General features: G+C 37.7%; 1 protein-coding gene across 1 annotated transcript in view; it reads right to left on the reverse strand.

The window, feature by feature from the left end:
• Positions 1–18,401, reverse strand: part of neurl1aa (neuralized E3 ubiquitin protein ligase 1Aa) — an 88,174-nt gene that overhangs the window by 68,267 nt on the left and 1,506 nt on the right. The gene's annotated exons all lie outside the window — the stretch shown is intronic.

Consider the following 18,401-nt stretch of genomic DNA (forward strand, 5'->3'; position numbering starts at 1 on the left):
AGCAAGTTTTATTTACTGTTATAGTTGAAGTTCCCATCTACTGCTATTATTTGACTGACAGACGGCAGCGGTTAAAAATCATAATTTGCGTTCGACTGAAGAAAAAAAGTCATCATGCACTGGGGGTAAGCAGATAAACATCAAATTTTCATTTTTGGGTGAACTATCCCTTTAAGGCCTGAATTCCAGCTCAGTTTATGAAAAGTTATCATCATGAGTGCAAACAGACAAAGCTACTTTTTGGCTTCCGAAAGAGCTTGTTCCAGCCAGGGGGTCAGATCAGTGCTGTTTTTAAGGGCTCTTTAATCATATTGTCAGGTTCCTCAGTTGAGTCAGTTCCCACTGTTACTCATAGCCACGGCTTCACAAATATAAACTCATGTATCATCTGTCTGGACTCAGGCTCAAAGGAATGAACAATGATCGTTCTGTCTCTGTATAGCTAATTATAGATTTCAAAACACAAAGTTTGTTCCAGCAAAACTGGGGATCAAGATGTTTCACCTTTCCAGCTTACTGTTTGTTGTTATCTCTAGTTGTGTACAGCCACAGTCTACTTCTAATGTGTTATGCCTAGAATATAAAACAAGTACGTACGTTAGCTTGTTACACTTAGCCGTCCAGCCGTTTTGAATTTGTAAGGCTTATTCTACTGGTTCTCTTTCATATGCTTGTGTTGGATGAAGAAACAAGGTTTTGTTTGGTGAATCTTTGATCTTGAATCTGCAATAAATAACTGTTTAAGGTCAGAAACATTAATATACATGTAACACACATTATTGTTAATGTATTTATGTGTCTATCTATCTATCTATCTATCTAATATTGGTAGAAATGGTTAATGTGGAGGAAATAAATTTTTTTTTTTTTTTTTGCATTTGTATGAAGCTCTTTGTTAATGCATTCTCTCCAAAATGTTGGGCCACCATGACAGTAACTGACCTGAAAAAGGTAAGAAGACCTGAAATACCCGCTATAGTTCCCCTTACAGCAATGCTAACACGTATTTGCATTGCATTCTGACACATTTCAGAATTCATTAACCTATTAAATAAAGCTTATATAGCTAGAAGCATTTGCATTTGTGTACTTGCATTGTATGTTTTGGCATACTGCACACTCAGGCATCCAGTCAAATGACTGTGAATGAACATCAGCATTTTGTTTTGTTTTTTAGTCAGTGCATTTTTGTCTCTCTTTCCCCCTCAGTCCTTCTCTTGTTCTTCTTTCAATTTATCTATATTTGATCTAGTTATATTGTGAAATGTCTAGATGTACATTGTTCATGTCGGTTTGATCACAGCACTCGCATAAATAATGTATGACATGAATGACTTTGTTCTGCTCTGAGATAACTTTCTTTTTCCAACAACCTGTGTTTGAAAACCCACCATTTATATTCTAAATCTAAAATAATTTTTATAAGTGCTCTTTATAAGTGCTCTTCTGTGAAAAGGGAACTGGCACTCCACAAGGGTCAGTATGCAAGATATGAGTCAATGGGTTATGCTAACTGTGTTTCCCAAGGCAGTATCGGCCTTTGCTATGTTTCACGCTGTGGCGACCAGGGCGGGCGAGAGCCGTGAGGGAACGGCGCGAGGCCGGTGGCGCGAGTGTTAATGAGCTTCACCTGGGAGGCGCACCGGCCTTGAGTCCCTCACGGAGGAGCTCCGGGAGCATAAAAGGAGGAGCGACTACCATGAAGGACGAGAGAGGACCAGGCCTGGACTTTATTTTATGTTTTATTATGTTTGTGTGGCCGGCAGACGTCCGCAAGGGTCTGCCGGCATTACTTTCGTTTTGTTCTTTGTTTATTTTATATTAAAGTTTGGTTCAACGTTAAAAAAAAAAAAAAAAAAAATTCTTGGTCCGGTTCCCCGACACACTGCCGCTCAGTCCTCAGCCTGCCAAGAGGCTCTTCCTCGCGGTGCCACATGCGATGGCACTGGACGCTCGGTGGACGGCCCGATCCTCGACTGCCTCCTGGCGGCCGGCGATGGCTCCTCCGACTGAGGGCAGCCGGCAGCGAGTCCCCCTATCCCTGCTCCTCCCCTTTATGGCGGACGGCAGCAGGCTCCGGCCCACGGCGGACGGCGGCGACTCCTCCGCTCCCTCCTGGATGGCAGCCACCCCACCTCGTCCCAGGAGCACGGCATCCGGGTCTCCGTCCCACCTTTCACTAGGCTCCAGCACCACCGCCTCGGGCAGCCTCTCGCGGTCTTAACTCCCGCGCTGCCCGAACTCCGCAGCACCGCGATCCCCCTCAGCAGCGAGGGCTCTCCGACAGCATGTCCCTCCTTCCTCCCGGGTTTCGGCACCAATGTAACGTAGTTCGTAAATATGGGAAGAAGGAGGCGGGAACCGGCAAACATTCAGCAAAACTTTAATATAAAATAAACAAAGAACAAAACGAAAGTAATGCCGGCAGACCCTCGCGGACGTCTGCTGGCCCAAACATAATAAAACATAAAATAAAGTCCAGGCCTGGTCCTCTCTCATCCTTCACGGTAGTCGCTCCTCCTTTCATGCTCCCGGAGCTCCTCCGTGAGGGACTCAAGGCCGGTGCGCCTCCCAGGTGAAGCTCATTAACACTCGCGCCACCGGCCTCGCGCCGTTCCCTCACGGCTCTCGCCCGCCCTGGTCGCCACACACGCATTTCATTTGAAACAGGCCTCGAAAATGAGCCCCGCCATCATGTCTCTCATACACCATGGTTAGAAATTAATGGCGGCTTAGGGGAAAAATGCCACCAAAATGAATATAAATGCACCCAAAATCCAAGATATGGTGCAAGGTATGTCTTTGTACAAGTTCTTGTTTTTAATATTTATAAGCAATACCACACAAGTAAGAGTTCTGTTTTCCCGAATATCAGCACGTTTGAAAAACAGTTCAACAAACAAGAAGTTAATATTAGGTGACTTACATTTATTGTCAATATTGTTTTTTGCTCTATTTTGCCAATGAAAATAGTTCCAAACAAATCCACAGTAGAACCAATGCACGTCTCCGAGCAACACAGTGATGTTTCCTTACGGAATAAATAGCGTTTTTCAATTAATCGACTCGATGAAGATTGTTGCTGCGTCCGAATATACTTCCATACTATATAAGCAAAAAAGAGTATGTAAGGCCAAGAAGTATGTCCGAATTCATAGTATTCATAAAACAGTAGATAAAAAGAACCTGGATGATGACTAATGGTAAGATTCTGAAGTGCGCATTCGATGGACACTTTACTATCCCACAAGGCCACGCAACTGACGCTGTATGTCACATGAAAATGACAAAATGGCGGATGTAGTACGTCCGAATTTCATTCATACTACACACATGCATACTATATAGAACATACTTTTTTTAATGGCCGTGAAGTAAGATTCAGACCAAACGTATGTAGTACCTATTATATAGCATGCGATTTCAGATGCAGTTCCTCATTTGTTTGTCCCTGAATGAATCAGCCATTTTGAAAAAATCATTTGACTGAATGATTCAATGACTCACTCATTAAGACAACGATTTGCCGCCACCTACTGGTGTCTTTAGTAACATTTCATTTTAGCCGAATTGTGATTGTGATTGTAACAATAGTTCTGGTTAAAGAAATAAAATGCTTTTATTAATAGACTATTAGGAGTGAAATAGGAGATAACATTGCTAGATATAACAGAGATAATAAAGTAATTGCAGTTGCATTGCATACAGGGATTTGCTCGAAAACGAGCCTCCGAATTGCAAAAGCCGCCTCTGTCCCAATTAAGGAAAATGATTTCATTGCATGCTACAGTAGTTTTCCCAAAGACCTCATAAAAAAAGGCATTGCTTTTAGAATCACCTCACCTTATGACTATTAGTGTCACAGTATAAATTTGGGAAGGTTTTAATGTCCATAATATTTGTCTTAATGTATTATATCTGGAACTGAAACTCAAGATTTATGTTACTCAAGACTTGACTGTTGATAAAACGAAAGTAAATACAGGAACTATTGTACTGTTTCCGTGAGGAGCAGATGTTCAGTTCCGTTTTAATATGGGAAAGTCGGATCATCTTTAACTGACATGGTCACAAGACCAGATATCTTTAGAGGGTGTTTGTCTTTTACACAAGCTAAGATAAGTTTAACTGACAAGTTAATAGAACCATAGTAATGTCACACCCATAACAATCACAATGCGTACCCAAAGAGACACGTCCAACATGTTGTGTATGCATGTATGTGAATGTATGTTTCAGCATGTGTGCAGTTATGTGGTGTATACATTATATACACTACAGTACTTCATATCTTGAGAGATCACAAAGAATCAATCAATCATCTGTCAAAGAACAAATCGCATGTTTACATGGCTCGGACTCAAACTCCTAAGCACAGACATACAGTAAGGCTTGTGAAGCCACACCTTCTATATAACACATACATGTAAGGTCATGTCCACAACAAATCCATCCATCCATCCATCCTGTTGCTAATTAGTTGTATGCCTAACAATTTTACATATTTTATCATATTGAATTGTTTGCATTTTTACATATATATATGAAAATTTCCTTTGCCCAATGTTTCAATACAGGCACCTTGTAAACTGAAAATGGACTGCAGGTGTGTCATCTGATGATAAACTTCAGGACTGAAAATAATAATTGTCTCAAGATATCTGTCCTGACTCAGTTTATGTAATATTAAATGGAAAGGCTTATTCAGATGACTGATCCTGTTCTAAGGCTCTTTTTTAAACACATGTTTATGTGTTTTTCAGAGTGCTGCCGTAACCTCAGAGCTTTTATATCTCTAGATGCGAAACAGAGGCCTATTTTTGTTCTCATTCTGGTTTTCTATGAGGTAATGGCAAGGGAAATGGAGAGTGAACTGTGTTGCGTAATAGCTTTATGGACAGAAATATACAATGAAAACCTAGAGCACATTGTGCATATTTAACCTCTACAGCGTCTTTCAGGCTAACTTTTAATGGTATTATTAGACTTGATTTTTGTTCTTTTTTTCTCCCTATTTTCCCCACAATTTTGCAACAAAATAAATACTTTCTTTTGAAAAAATTATTGTAACACTAAATATTTTCAATAATTGATGTGTGCTCATATTTGTGATGCAGTAGAAGAGTTATTATCATTAATTAAAACTAAAACCATTAAAATAAATAAACATGAACTGAAATAATAATAATAATAATATATAAAAACTGAAAGATTTTTATTTCAGCAAGTGGATTTTTTTTTCAATTTATCTATCAGCATCAACAATATTACTAAAACTTTAACTAAATAAAATTATAATAATTAAAATTTAATTCAAAGCTTTAACAAAAACTGTTGCTAAAACTGATGCTAAACTGATTGATTTATTGATTGATTGATTCATTCATATTTTTAAAATTTATAATCTTTTTTATTTTAATTATTATTTATTTTTGATCTAAATTTGTTTAATTATTTTTGTATTTATTTTTTAATTTTTATTTATTTTAATTGTTTTTTTATTAAGATTTAAAAAATTTAAAACTACTTGGGGGCAAAATATAATACTGATTTAATATTTAAAAATTAATAATATTTAATAATTATTATTTATATTTGATCTATATTTATGTTTAATTATTTTTATATTTATTTATTTTCAATTTTTTTATTAAGTTAAAAAAACATAATACCAATATATAATAATATAATATTATACAAATGCTGATAATATTTAATACTTCTTATAATAAATACACAATTATTACCTAGTTATAATCAATTAATTGTACTTTTAGCGCATATTTCTTTTACCAAAAGATAGCAGATTTGTTGTCATATGTGAATTATGAAGAAAAGTGAAAGATTTTTTTTCTTATGCATGATGAAGCATCCACGCAAATAGCATATTTCCAAAATTACATGGTGCACCTTTAAGTGCATATATCGAATACGGCCTTGAAAGAGAAATCACTGCAGGCCAGACATATCACAGCATTCCAGTCTCAGTTTCAACGCTTTAAATGTTAAAACAATTGGTGTCTGCAATGCTATGCAATCACTAAACAAACATCATTTTCTTAATGAGAAAATCTAGGAGAGGGTCAAACTGGGGATAAGTTGAAATTTTCCTGCTTACAGTTGAGCAACCTGGATGAGGGCATTTTGGACAAAGGCAAATTCAGGTTAGCCATGTGTGTTGCAAGATTTCAGCTCATGGAAACGTTAAATGTTCCCATCAACGGCCTTCGTCTCCACAATCAGGTCTGCTGATTAATAGTCCTGAGCTGCCAATAGATCTGAGGGCTGTTTTCTTTTGGACAAAAAACACCTTGTTCTTAGATGAGAACTTTATTCAAGAATACCTGCAGAGTTATTCTGTAACTAAACAACTCGCACCACGTACACAAGAAGAGAGCAATAGAACACACGAAAAAGGTTCATCCTTCAGTAACGGTGCTTGCAAAGGCATGCATCGCGATTACTTTTCAAAGTGATTAGATTGATGATTGAAATTTTGTTTATTTATTTTTAATTAGATTTTATAAATTTAAAGGGATAGTTCACCCAAAAATGAAACTTACCCCATGACTTTACTCGCCTTCAAGCTATCCAAGGTGTATATGACTTTCTTCTTTCAGACAAATACAATCAGAGATATATTTAAAATGATCCTTGCTCTTCCAAACTAATAATGGCAGTGAATGGGGGCCCAATTTTGTAGCCAAAAAAAGTGCAACCATCCATCATAAAACTAATCCATACGGCTCCAGGGGGTTAATAAAGGCCTTCTGAAGCAAAGCGATGTTTTTTTGTTTTGTTTTGTTTTGTTTTGTAAGAAAAATATCCAGATATAAAACAAGAGTAACCCGTAACACAAGAGTAACCCGTAACATGATGTATGATATATCATACATCATGTTACGGGTTACTCTTGTGTTACGGGTTACTCTTGTTTTATATCTGGATATTTTTCTTATCATAAGCTTAGACTCTCGTGATTTAAACAAATAGGTCTGTGCAACAAACTCAAGCTCCTCTTCTCTTATATTGAAATCCTCCAGTATTTCTCTTAAAAATTTCTCATTTTAGACTTTGTGACCAGTGTTTTGTTTAGCTCTAACCTCTGAGCTTCTGCATTCATCATTTTTATCATACATTTTTAAACATGGATTTTTTTTTTTTTTTTACAAAAACCCATCGCTTTGCTTCAGAAGGCCATTATTAACCCCCCAGAGCCATGTGGAGTACATGCAGGAAGTGATTTGCAGCTACTGTCGCACTTTCGTAATGTCATGGCATTTTAGTGGAGCGTTTTTGCACATATTTACAAGTAATTGCCCAGCTCCCCCTGTCAATGATCTAGCGCCCCCTCAGCACCTGCGTTCAAAATTCTCTGGTGCAACAGTCCACTGCTGTTCATTATGGTGAGTAAATGATGACAGAATTTTTATTTTGGGTTGAACTTTCCCTTTGAGATACTCTGTATTGAACCATGCTTTCAGAGTTCAGATCAGTTAAATTGCCTAGCACAGGAGTTCATTTCACAAAGCAGGCAATTCTGTGCACCTTTTCAAAGCTTAATAAACCACAAAAAGCCTTCGAGCTATTAACAACTCTCTGTGAGTCTGACCTTTTTAATTTGTCAAAGGCATATCAGGCAGCTGTCAGAAATGAGCCGTGAGCCATTATTCATTCAGTTCACAGCAGATTACTCTGATTTCTCTCTCTCTCTCTCTCTCTCTTTGGTCCCGCCATGTTAAATAGTGACTTCAAATGTACCGGAACTAAACTGTTGTTCCCAAAGGGAAACTTCATCTAGCTGTGAATATCTTTACATTTTATATATGGTTTGGTTTGTGTCTGTATTTGAGTGTGTGTATCCTCTATGCAAATGTGTGTGTGGGCTTGTAAACTGTAGCAATCTGTGACATTCTCCCTGATGGCCTCCTTCTGCCTTTCAAGCTTTGATTTGAATCACGTGATGCATGGATGCGACATGCAATGAGTGAGTTTTGCCAGCATGAGTTCGAGGTCAGATATACAGTAGAAACAAAGTGAGCAACACAATGTCATGTTGCCTGTCTCTGTTCACAGTAGCATGAAGATTGAGAAAGGAAGATTTATTGCATTGTGCCTGGTTGAGAAGTCTTTCACAATTATAAATTGTATGGAATTAAATAATTTGTATATTTGATTAAAGGTGCCCTAGAACTTTTTTTAAATAATATAAGGTAATATAAGTCTAAGGTGTCCCCTGAATGTGTCTGTGAAGTTTCAGCTCAAAATACCCCATAGATTTTTTTTTTACTTCATTTTTTTAACTGCCTATTTTGGGGCATCATTATAAATGAGCCGATTCAGGGCTGCTGGCCCTTTAATTCTCATGCTCCACGCCCATTGAGCTCACGCTTGCCTTGAACAGTGCATAAACAAAGTTCACACAGCTAATATAACCCTCAAATGGATCTTTACAAAGTGTTCGTCATGCATGCGTCGGATTATGTGAGTATTGTATACTGTTATGTTGTTTACATTGATTCTGAATGAATTTGAGGCTGTGCTCCGTGGCTAACGGCTAATGCTACACTGTTGGAGAGATTTTTAAAGAATGAAGTTGTATTTATGAATTATACAGACTGCAAGTGTTTAATAATCAAATAGCGACGGCTCTTGTCTCCGTGAATACAGTAAGAAACGATAGTAACTTTAACCACATTTAACAGTACATTAGCAACATGCTAACGAAACATTTAGAAAGACAATTTACAAATATCACTAAAAATGTCATGTTATCATGGATCATGTCAGTAATATAATATAGGTTTCATAGACAATTGGAAAAGCTTTTGGGGCAGACCTGATCTGTTGAAAAGAGATGGTATTCATCCCTCCCGGGATGGTGCTGCTCTTCTCTCTAGAAATTTGGCAAATAGTCTTAGAGCTGAAACATGACAAACCAGGGCCCAGATCAGGACGCAGACAAACTGGCTAAACCGACCGTCTGCTAGCCGCCTCACGTCACAGAACTCAGATAATTCACAGCACATAGAAACACTTTCACCTAGATATTATCACATAGAGACTGTGTCTGTACCTCGAACTAGTAAATACAAAAAACTTCCAAAACCTTTTAAGGGTAAAAATTTAATTGATGTTCAAAAAATGAAAATCACAGATAAATCAGATAAACAAATGATAAAGCTTGGGTTACTGAATATTAGATCTATTTCTTCAAAAGCACTTATTGTAAATGAAATTATCACAGACAATAAACTAGACTTGCTGTGTTTGACAGAAACCTGGCTAAAACCAGACGATTACATTACTTTAAATGAATCTAGTCCTCAAGGTTATGATTATCGACACAATCCTCGACAGAAAGGCAAAGGGGGAGGTGTTGCTGTAATTTATAGTAATATATTCAGAATCATTCAAAAGAATTTCAAATATAATTCCTTTGAAGTGATGGTGCTTTATGTAACATTATGTAAGTTGACATTTGTGCTGGCTACTGTATACAGGCCACCAGGGCACCATACTGACTTTATCAAAGAATTTGCTGAGTTTCTATCAGAGTTAGTACTGGCTGCGGATAAAGTCCTTGTTGTTGGTGATTTTAATATCCATGTAGATAATAATAAAGACGCATTTGGATTGGCATTTGCAGATATTTTAAACTCTATTGGAGTTAAACAACACGTGTCAGGACCCACTCATTGTCGTAATCATACCCTAGATCTAATACTGTCGCATGGAATAGATATTGATGCTGTTGAAATTCTACAGCAGAGCGATGATATATCAGATCATTATTTAGTCTCGTGTATAATACAATTAGCCAAGGCTACAAAACCACCACCCAGCCATAAATATTGTAGAACAATCACGTCTGCCACTAAAGATTGCTTTATAAATAATCTCCCCGAGCAGTTTCATCGCCTTAGTATACCTGACAACATAGAAGAACTCGATGCTGCAACAGAAACTATTGGCTCTCTCTTTTCCAGCACATTAGATGCGGTCGCTCCTTTACGTCTAAAGAAGATTAAGGAAACTAATCCAACGCCGTGGTATGATGAGCACACTCGGGCTCTAAAACGAGCTGTTAGAAAAGCTGAACGTAGTTGGAAGAAAACAAAACTAGAAGTTTTTCGCCTTTCGTGGAAAGAAAAAATGATTGAGTACAGAACAGCCATAAGAAATGCTAGATCTACTTATTTTTCAAATCTCTTAATAGAAAACAAACATAATCCTAGGTATTTATTTGACACAGTGGCTAAATTAACTAGAAACAGAGATTCAACTGCTGACGTTTCCATAGAGCACAGCAGTAATGACTTTATGAACTTCTTTACTTGCAAGATTGATAATATTAGAGAGAAAATTATAAACATGCAACCGTCTACAGTTTCTCTTCAGACAGTGCACTGTATTGTCCCTGAGGTAAAACTAGAATCATTCGCCGCTATAGGAGAGGAAGAATTATCTAAACTTATCAAATCATCAAAATCAACGACATGTATGTTAGACCCAATGCCGACTAAACTACTGAAAGAAATGCTTCCAGAGGTCGTAGGTCCACTTCTTGATATAATTAATTCATCTTTAACACTAGGACACGTGCCAAAAACCTTTAAGCAGGCTATTATCAAACCTCTTATTAAAAAACCTCAACTAGATCCGAGAGATTTAGTAAATTACAGGCCAATCTCGAATCTACCTTTTCTGTCAAAGATACTAGAAAAGGCAGTTTCAACACAACTGTGTTCCTTTTTAGAAAGAAATGGAATCTGTGAGGATTTCCAGTCAGGATTTAGACCATACCATAGTACTGAGACTGCTCTCGTTAGAGTTACAAACGATCTACTCCTATCATCCGATCGTGGCTGTATTTCTCTATTAGTGTTATTAGATCTCAGTGCTGCTTTTGACACTATCGATCATAACATTCTTTTAAAAAGACTTGAAAACTATATTGGCATTAGTGGAATTGCTTTGGCATGGTTCAAATCATACTTATCTGACCGTTATCAGTCTGTGGTAGTTAATGAAGAGATGTCGTATCGATCACAGGTTAAATATGGGGTACCACAAGGCTCAGTATTAGGACCGTTGCTTTTCACTCTGTACATGCTGCCCTTAGGAGAGATAATTAGGAAGCATGGTGTTAGTTTTCACTGCTACGCTGACGATACTCAGCTCTATATTTCCTCGCGCCCTGACGAAACCTACAAATTCACAAAACTAACAGAATGCATAGCTGACATTAAAAACTGGATGACAAGAAATTTCTTATTATTAAATTCAGAAAAAACTGATTTCCTAATCTTTGGACCAAAAACTTCCTCACGAAAAAACCTTGAATACTCTCTAACACTTGACGGGTGCTCCATTAAACCTTCGTCCTCAGTTAGGAACCTGGGTGTGCTCTTTGATACCAATCTTTCATTTGAAAGTCATGTTTCTAGTATCTGTAAAACCGCCTTCTTCCATCTAAAAAATATATCTAAATTACGACATATGCTCTCAATGACAAATGCGGAACAGTTGGTTCATGCATTCATGACCTCAAGACTAGATTATTGTAACGCTCTACTGGGTGGTTGTTCTGCTCGGCTTTTAAACAAACTACAGTTGGTTCAAAATGCGGCAGCTAGAGTTCTTACTAGAACCAGAAAGTATGACCATATTAGCCCAGTTCTGTCAACATTACATTGGCTCCCTATTAAACATCGTATAGATTTTAAAATCTTGCTACTTACTTATAAAGCTCTAAATGGTTTAGCTCCCCAGTACCTAAGTGAGCTCTTAATGCATTATAGTCCTTCACGTTTATTGCGATCTCAGAATTTAGGCCAGTTGATAATACCCAGAATATCAAAATCAACTGAAGGCGGCAGATCATTTTCCTATTTAGCACCTAAACTCTGGAACAATCTTCCTAGCATTGTTCGGGAAGCAGACACACTCTGTCAGTTTAAATCTAGACTAAAAACACATCTCTTTGCTCTTGCATACACATAACACATTATCAATACATTAACATTTTTCAAATCCGTTAAAGGATTGTTACGCTGCAATAATTAGGTCGGCCGGAACCGAGAACATTTCCTATAACACTAGATATACCTGTACATCAGAACAAGAATGGCATCTACGCTAATATCTGTCTCTCTGCTTATCCTGAGGTTTGCCGGGTGCTGGATCCAGGCCGTATCCAGATCAGATGGAGAACCTGCGTCTGGACCTGACTACAACGTAGCCCAGGATCCCCGTATCCGCTTACATATATTTATATATAATCGATTTTTAATCTCTATAATAAAAATGTACAATTCAGATTTTGATCTCCATATACATTTACATATATATATCTTCCAAGGGGTTTTTTCCCTCCTAGGACTTTTTTCCCAGTGCTAGCATGCTGGGTTTTTCTCCTAGGGGGTTTTTTCCACCCCTGGAAGTCAGCCGACATTGGCTTAATGTAGCACCATCTTGTATATGTTACATATTACCACGCTTGCTTGTACAGTTTTAACCACTTCCCTTTTTTTCTGTGCTTCTAATATGTAAAGCTGCTTTGAAACAATTACCAATTGTAAAAGCGCTATATAAATAAATTTGACTTGACTTGACTTGACTTATTATTGCTCCATCTGCCATTTTTCGCTATTGTTCTTGCTTGCTTACCTAGTCTGATGATTCAGCTGTGCAGATACTGGCTGCCCTTCTCTAATGCCTTTCATAATGTTGGGAACATGGGCTGGCATATGCAAATATTGGGGTGTACACCCCTGTTACATAACAGTTGATGTTATGTTGTGATTCGCCTGTTCTTCGGAGGTCTTTTAAACAAATGAGATTTACACAAGAAGGAGGAAACAATGGTGTTTGAGACTCACTGTATGTCATTTCCATGTACTGAACTCTTGTTATTTGACTATGCCAAGATAAATTAAATTTTTAATTCGAGGGCACCATTAACAAATGAACCCATACAGCAAAACAGTATATTTTTCCTCCGATTTTTCATTATTTTTTAATAATATATATTGTTTTCTTATTTTCTTAAAATGTAAGTATGAAATATGATTTATCAGGCCTTTGAGGAATGTTTATTTGTACATCTCTCAATCATCATTGTATTGCATTGCATGTTTTGCCCTCCACAATAAAAACTAGCTTTCATCATAAAATGAAGCATTTAAATACCATCTGACTAAGACATTATTGGAAAATATTAAGTGATAACTGATATTTATATGCAAGCTGTCTGCTATAAAGGTTTCATTGATTTACATTGCAAGCAGAATTTTATCTTCCTTCATGGCCAATATCAGCAAATGCACCAAACTGCACATTTTTTGCTTACTTCAGGCCTCTGAATAAAATTAAGGAGTATGAGCGCCATATTCTCCTATATCATACCAGCCTGATATATCAACTCAATAAAAACACACATGCAAACATTTTATTGGATTTAGTTATTTTGTCTAAAGGTTCAATAAACTGTTTCCAAAACCATTTCCAAAAATTCGATTTTTCAGACTATTTCATAAGTCAGGCTTTATGGGGTTAATCATCTTTTTCTCTCTGTTTTCCCACTTTAAACTTATATATTTGTAGTTGTAACCTAATGTCATGTCTTACAGGTGTTTTTGTGTTTTAAGACTCTTATTTTGAAGTTTATTTCATTCTGTTGTTCCTGCTTCTCTTTTCCTGTTTTCTTGGTGTTCTTATGTTTCTTTGTGTGTGCTGGTGGTTGTTTTAGTTACTGTTCACCTGTATATATATATATATAGACCTATACCTCCTAGTTCTTTGTCTGCTTTCATCAATGTGTCGTTTGGTTGACAGTTTTTCTGTGTTCCAGAGTGTTTTTATTTTCATTAAATAAATACTGCTGAATCTAGATCCATGTTTCATCTCTCCTTGTCTGCAAACTAACTGTGACACCTGAATAGTGAAGTTGATTCAGTAGTAAAGAACATTTCAGATTTAAAACAATTTCATTTAGATATTAACAATCAAACCATCCAATCCGATGGACAAAATCAAGTCCGGTCAAGTGACGTGACGTGTGGCCAAATATACTTATATGGTGTCCCATACTCTGAATTTGTGCTCTGATTTTAACCATCCAAGTGCACACACACAGTAGTGAGTATTGAACACACACCCGGAGCAGTGGGCAACCTTTTTGATGGGGCGCCAAGGGAGTTGCCTTGCTCAAGGACACCTCAGTTGTGGGTAATGAGAATAAGAGAGAATAAGAATAATTATGCGCTGTTTATTCACTCCCCCACCTTCGTTTCCTGCTGGTACTGAGACTCAAACCCATGACCTTCTGGTTACAAGTCTGACTCTCTAACCATTAGGCCACAACTTCCTGGAGAAGCCAATTTACTCAGATAGAGGAATAAAAGACTATCACAACGTCCTTTTCATGCCAAGTTTAATCAAATTTTGGGTGACCGAAAAAAAAAAAAAAGTGAGTAAAAAATACTAAGAGTGGTATGTGCTGAATTCAGCCAATGTTACAGCAAAGATGAATCAGAAAATATCACAAATGAGATTTGAACTTGCATCAAAGCATGTGTGTGGACCACTAGACCACAACAGGAGCTGCACTATTTTAGACATAGGCGGTGATTTACATTTATGCCGATGGGTGCCCACAGTGTCAATTTAGCACTAAACAAAAACTGCCATTTTGAGCGTTAAGTGGATTCTGAGTGCTGCACACTTGCAAATCCTCTCATTACAACAAACAAAGTGTACACATTATGTAAACAAGAGGTTCATTGTGCACAACAAGGAATCACAGGAGAATAAATAACATAACCACTTAAACTTTGAACAGAATGAAAGTCAGGGCTTAAATACATGGGGAATATAATGAAGGTGAACAGAAACAGGTATGTGGAAACTAATTAACAGCCAGGAAAACTAACTAGGAACTCATGCAGGCAAAACAGGAACAGAACACAGTAAAAACGAAACCAAAACAGACTATACACTTTACACATTTATTATAACAGAACTATAACAGATTGCGATGAACTAAGATGAGCTCTTTAGTAATTCGCTTTCTGATTCTGCTTGCTTTTATGTTAAAACTAACAGTGGTTTGTGAACAGAGCGTTTATGCTGGGATGTGTAGGTTGTGCGGCGACATATAAATTGAAACTATTACAAGGAAATTGATGATTTTTAAAAGAGAACAGGCTCTCCTTTCCATTAAGTGTTGTTGTGAATCTCTCTCTCTGATATACCTAATGATTTTCAAGTTAATTACATAAAATTACATAAAAGCACCCCCCCCCCCCATTCTCCATTCATTTCAATGGATAAAATGAATGGAGAATATCTCCCCATGTTTTTCCGTGGGTGCTTGGCCTATGATTTTAGATGGTAAACCCACCCACACATCTGAGTCTAAATAAGCATGTGTATGTAATCATGAATAGACAAAAACATACATCCATGTATGACATGAGCACAGATGCAGAGACATCAACACTTCTGCATACACATCACACACACACACACACACACACACACACACACACACACACACACACACACACACACACACACACACACACACACACACACACACACACACACACACACACATGTTTGTTTTTGTGAATTGTGGGGACTTTCCATAGACTTCAATGCATTTTACACTGAACAAACTGTACATTCTATCCCCCTACCCTGCCCCTACCCCTAAACCTAACCCTCACAGGAAACTGTGCAAACTTTTACTTTTTCACAAAAACTCATTCTATATGATTTATAAACCCATTTACATTGTGGGGACCGCTGGCTGGTCCCCACGATGTAGGTGAACTCAGGTTTATATTACATCATGGGGACATTTGGTCCCCACAATGTAATATAAACAAAAGCACACACACACACACACACACACACACACACACACACACACACACACACACACACACACACACACACACACACACACACGCACGCACACAAACCTCCCCTTCTCCCTCAAGGCTCATCTTTTCTGGACTGGTTATGTGCTCCTGTTCTCACATCCCCTCCCTTCATAAAATCATGAATCATCTCATATCTCGCTGTTGTGTGCTTCTGCAGATATACTTCATATTCAGAAACACATTTAGAACAAATTACATCCAATTCATTATAAGCGCAACATGTTGCTGTGAGTCATTTGGCCAGAAATAGAGTTTCTCATTCTTGATGTCGCTGATGTCAATGGGGCCAATTGCAATGGAAACGAAAAATTTTATCCTAATCATTTATGATGAGAAACAAACTGGCTTGAAGCGTTACATCTCTCCTTTACAGAAAAGAAAATTGGTTATTTAAGTTGAACCAGAGTGGAATAAGAAGGAGGTGGGGATGTTTCCGTGCCATTACAAGACAAAATTAAACATTGCAGGTTTCGGTTCACTGTTCAAAGTAACAATTAGGTTCCAACCTATAATTTTACACGCTACATTTCTGGTGCAAAACAAGTGGCACAAAGATACATAAGATATATAAACCTAACCTTCCTCCTGTTATCTTATAACACTGAGGGACAATCGCCATGGTAACGGTTTACATGCTATGTCCTGTTGTCAAGGAGATCTCTTCTGACAGAATAATGGGTTCCACTGTCCCTTCTGCCTCTCGTTACAATTCATCACAAGAGCAAACGCATGCAAACACTTCATCAGGAAATTTGTCAGCAAATGACCTCGCTATTTACTTTGGCAGTTTAATAAAGCGTATGTTTCCCAATAAACACCCAAAAAGGTTTCCTGGTGGAAAAAGCATTTTGATTCACCTCTTGTGTAATCAACTAAAATTGCATTTTCTTGTGCTTTCCTGTAATGATGAAGAAAAAAAAGTCATTACGAGAGAGAAAATGGCTTATGTACTCTCATGCTCATTTTATATCAATTACAAATCATTAAATTTACAAATCGTTTGCATTACCCTTTGATTGTTGTTGCTGGCCCTTCAGTGCAATCTGTAAATGCACCGGAGTGCCTTGTCAATGGCACAGATAATTAAAGCCCCCTTTAGCATGTCTTTATTTGAATATAATGGCTTTTTTGCTAATGAGGGGCGCAATTATATCCGCACTGGCATAATCTTCATAATCAGATGCTCTGTTATGCATGAATCAGTAGAGCTTTGAAACAGAACAGCATCTCCAAAATTACCTCCATCACTGCAAACTTCCTACGCAGCACCACTAGGAGTTGGAGAGGAGCTCAAGGGCTGGCAATGTGTTGGCTTACATAAAATAATGTTACTGTAGGCCATTCAGTCAGAGAAAGTGAGACCATTAAACTTTTCACCTAGTGAACTGGGCCTGGTTGAACTTTCGGCACAGAGAAAATGGGCCATCCTAATAACTCGGACACTTGAATTGGTCTCATAATTTATAACTTAGTACAGTGATCATGCACACAGTACAGAGGTATTTACATAAGTAAATGCTGAGTAATGTTATTGAACATGATGTCCTTAGTGTTTAATTATTTTGCAGAGCTGCTCATAATTGCGCATTGTTATTGTTATGACTGTAATGATTAATCACAGTATTGTGTGCTATGATGAGTAACATGGACACAGTGCAGTTTCACCCATTAATAACTGATGAATGTGGCACAAGTCTAAGAATCTTATAAGAGTATACAAGTGTAAGAAAAGAAGCGCTGTCCTTCAGCACCCACGTGAATTCAACAGTTACCATGAGAAACATTATAATCAGCATAATTCACAGACAGACAATTGCTCTAATGGTGCAGGATGTTTACTTTGGAATAGACAGAAAAGAAAAGGAAATGTCTTGGTTGTTGACTAAAATCTAGACTAAAAACACATCTCTTTAACCTGGCTATCACATTTCTATAATTCATATCAGTTAAAGGATTGTTAGGCTGCATAAATATGGCACACTTGCTATCCAGCTAACAAATTTTGTGATTTGCAATGTTTCTAAGGCCCAGTCCAAATGAACATGGGTATTTTCAAAACCGGAGCCATTGGCCATTCATCCACACGCAAACGCAGTATCCGGTCACTGAAACTGAACTTTTTTGAAAACTCCTGCTAGTGTGAAGATTTTTAGAAACTCTGGTTGCAGTGTTGTCGTGTAGATGGTGAAACCAGAGATTTTGGTTTGTGATGTCGAGAACCGGTGTTGTGCCGAATTTCGACCCCCTGACAGATTATTACCTCCCTAAGTACTAGTAGGTTTAGGAGTAGGTGAGGGGGAGGGGTTAGAATTAGGGGTGGGGTTAAGATCAGCCAATCAGGTAGCAACTTCAACAAGGGGGCTAATAATTTAGCAGGGGGTCGAAATTTGGCACAACACTCGAACCGGTAATCTTTTTTCCAGGCTTTTGATTGGCCAAAATGGCTTT

This window comes from Chanodichthys erythropterus, chromosome 12 (genome assembly GCF_024489055.1).
Source record: "Chanodichthys erythropterus isolate Z2021 chromosome 12, ASM2448905v1, whole genome shotgun sequence".
Classification (NCBI taxonomy): domain Eukaryota; kingdom Metazoa; phylum Chordata; class Actinopteri; order Cypriniformes; family Xenocyprididae; genus Chanodichthys; species Chanodichthys erythropterus.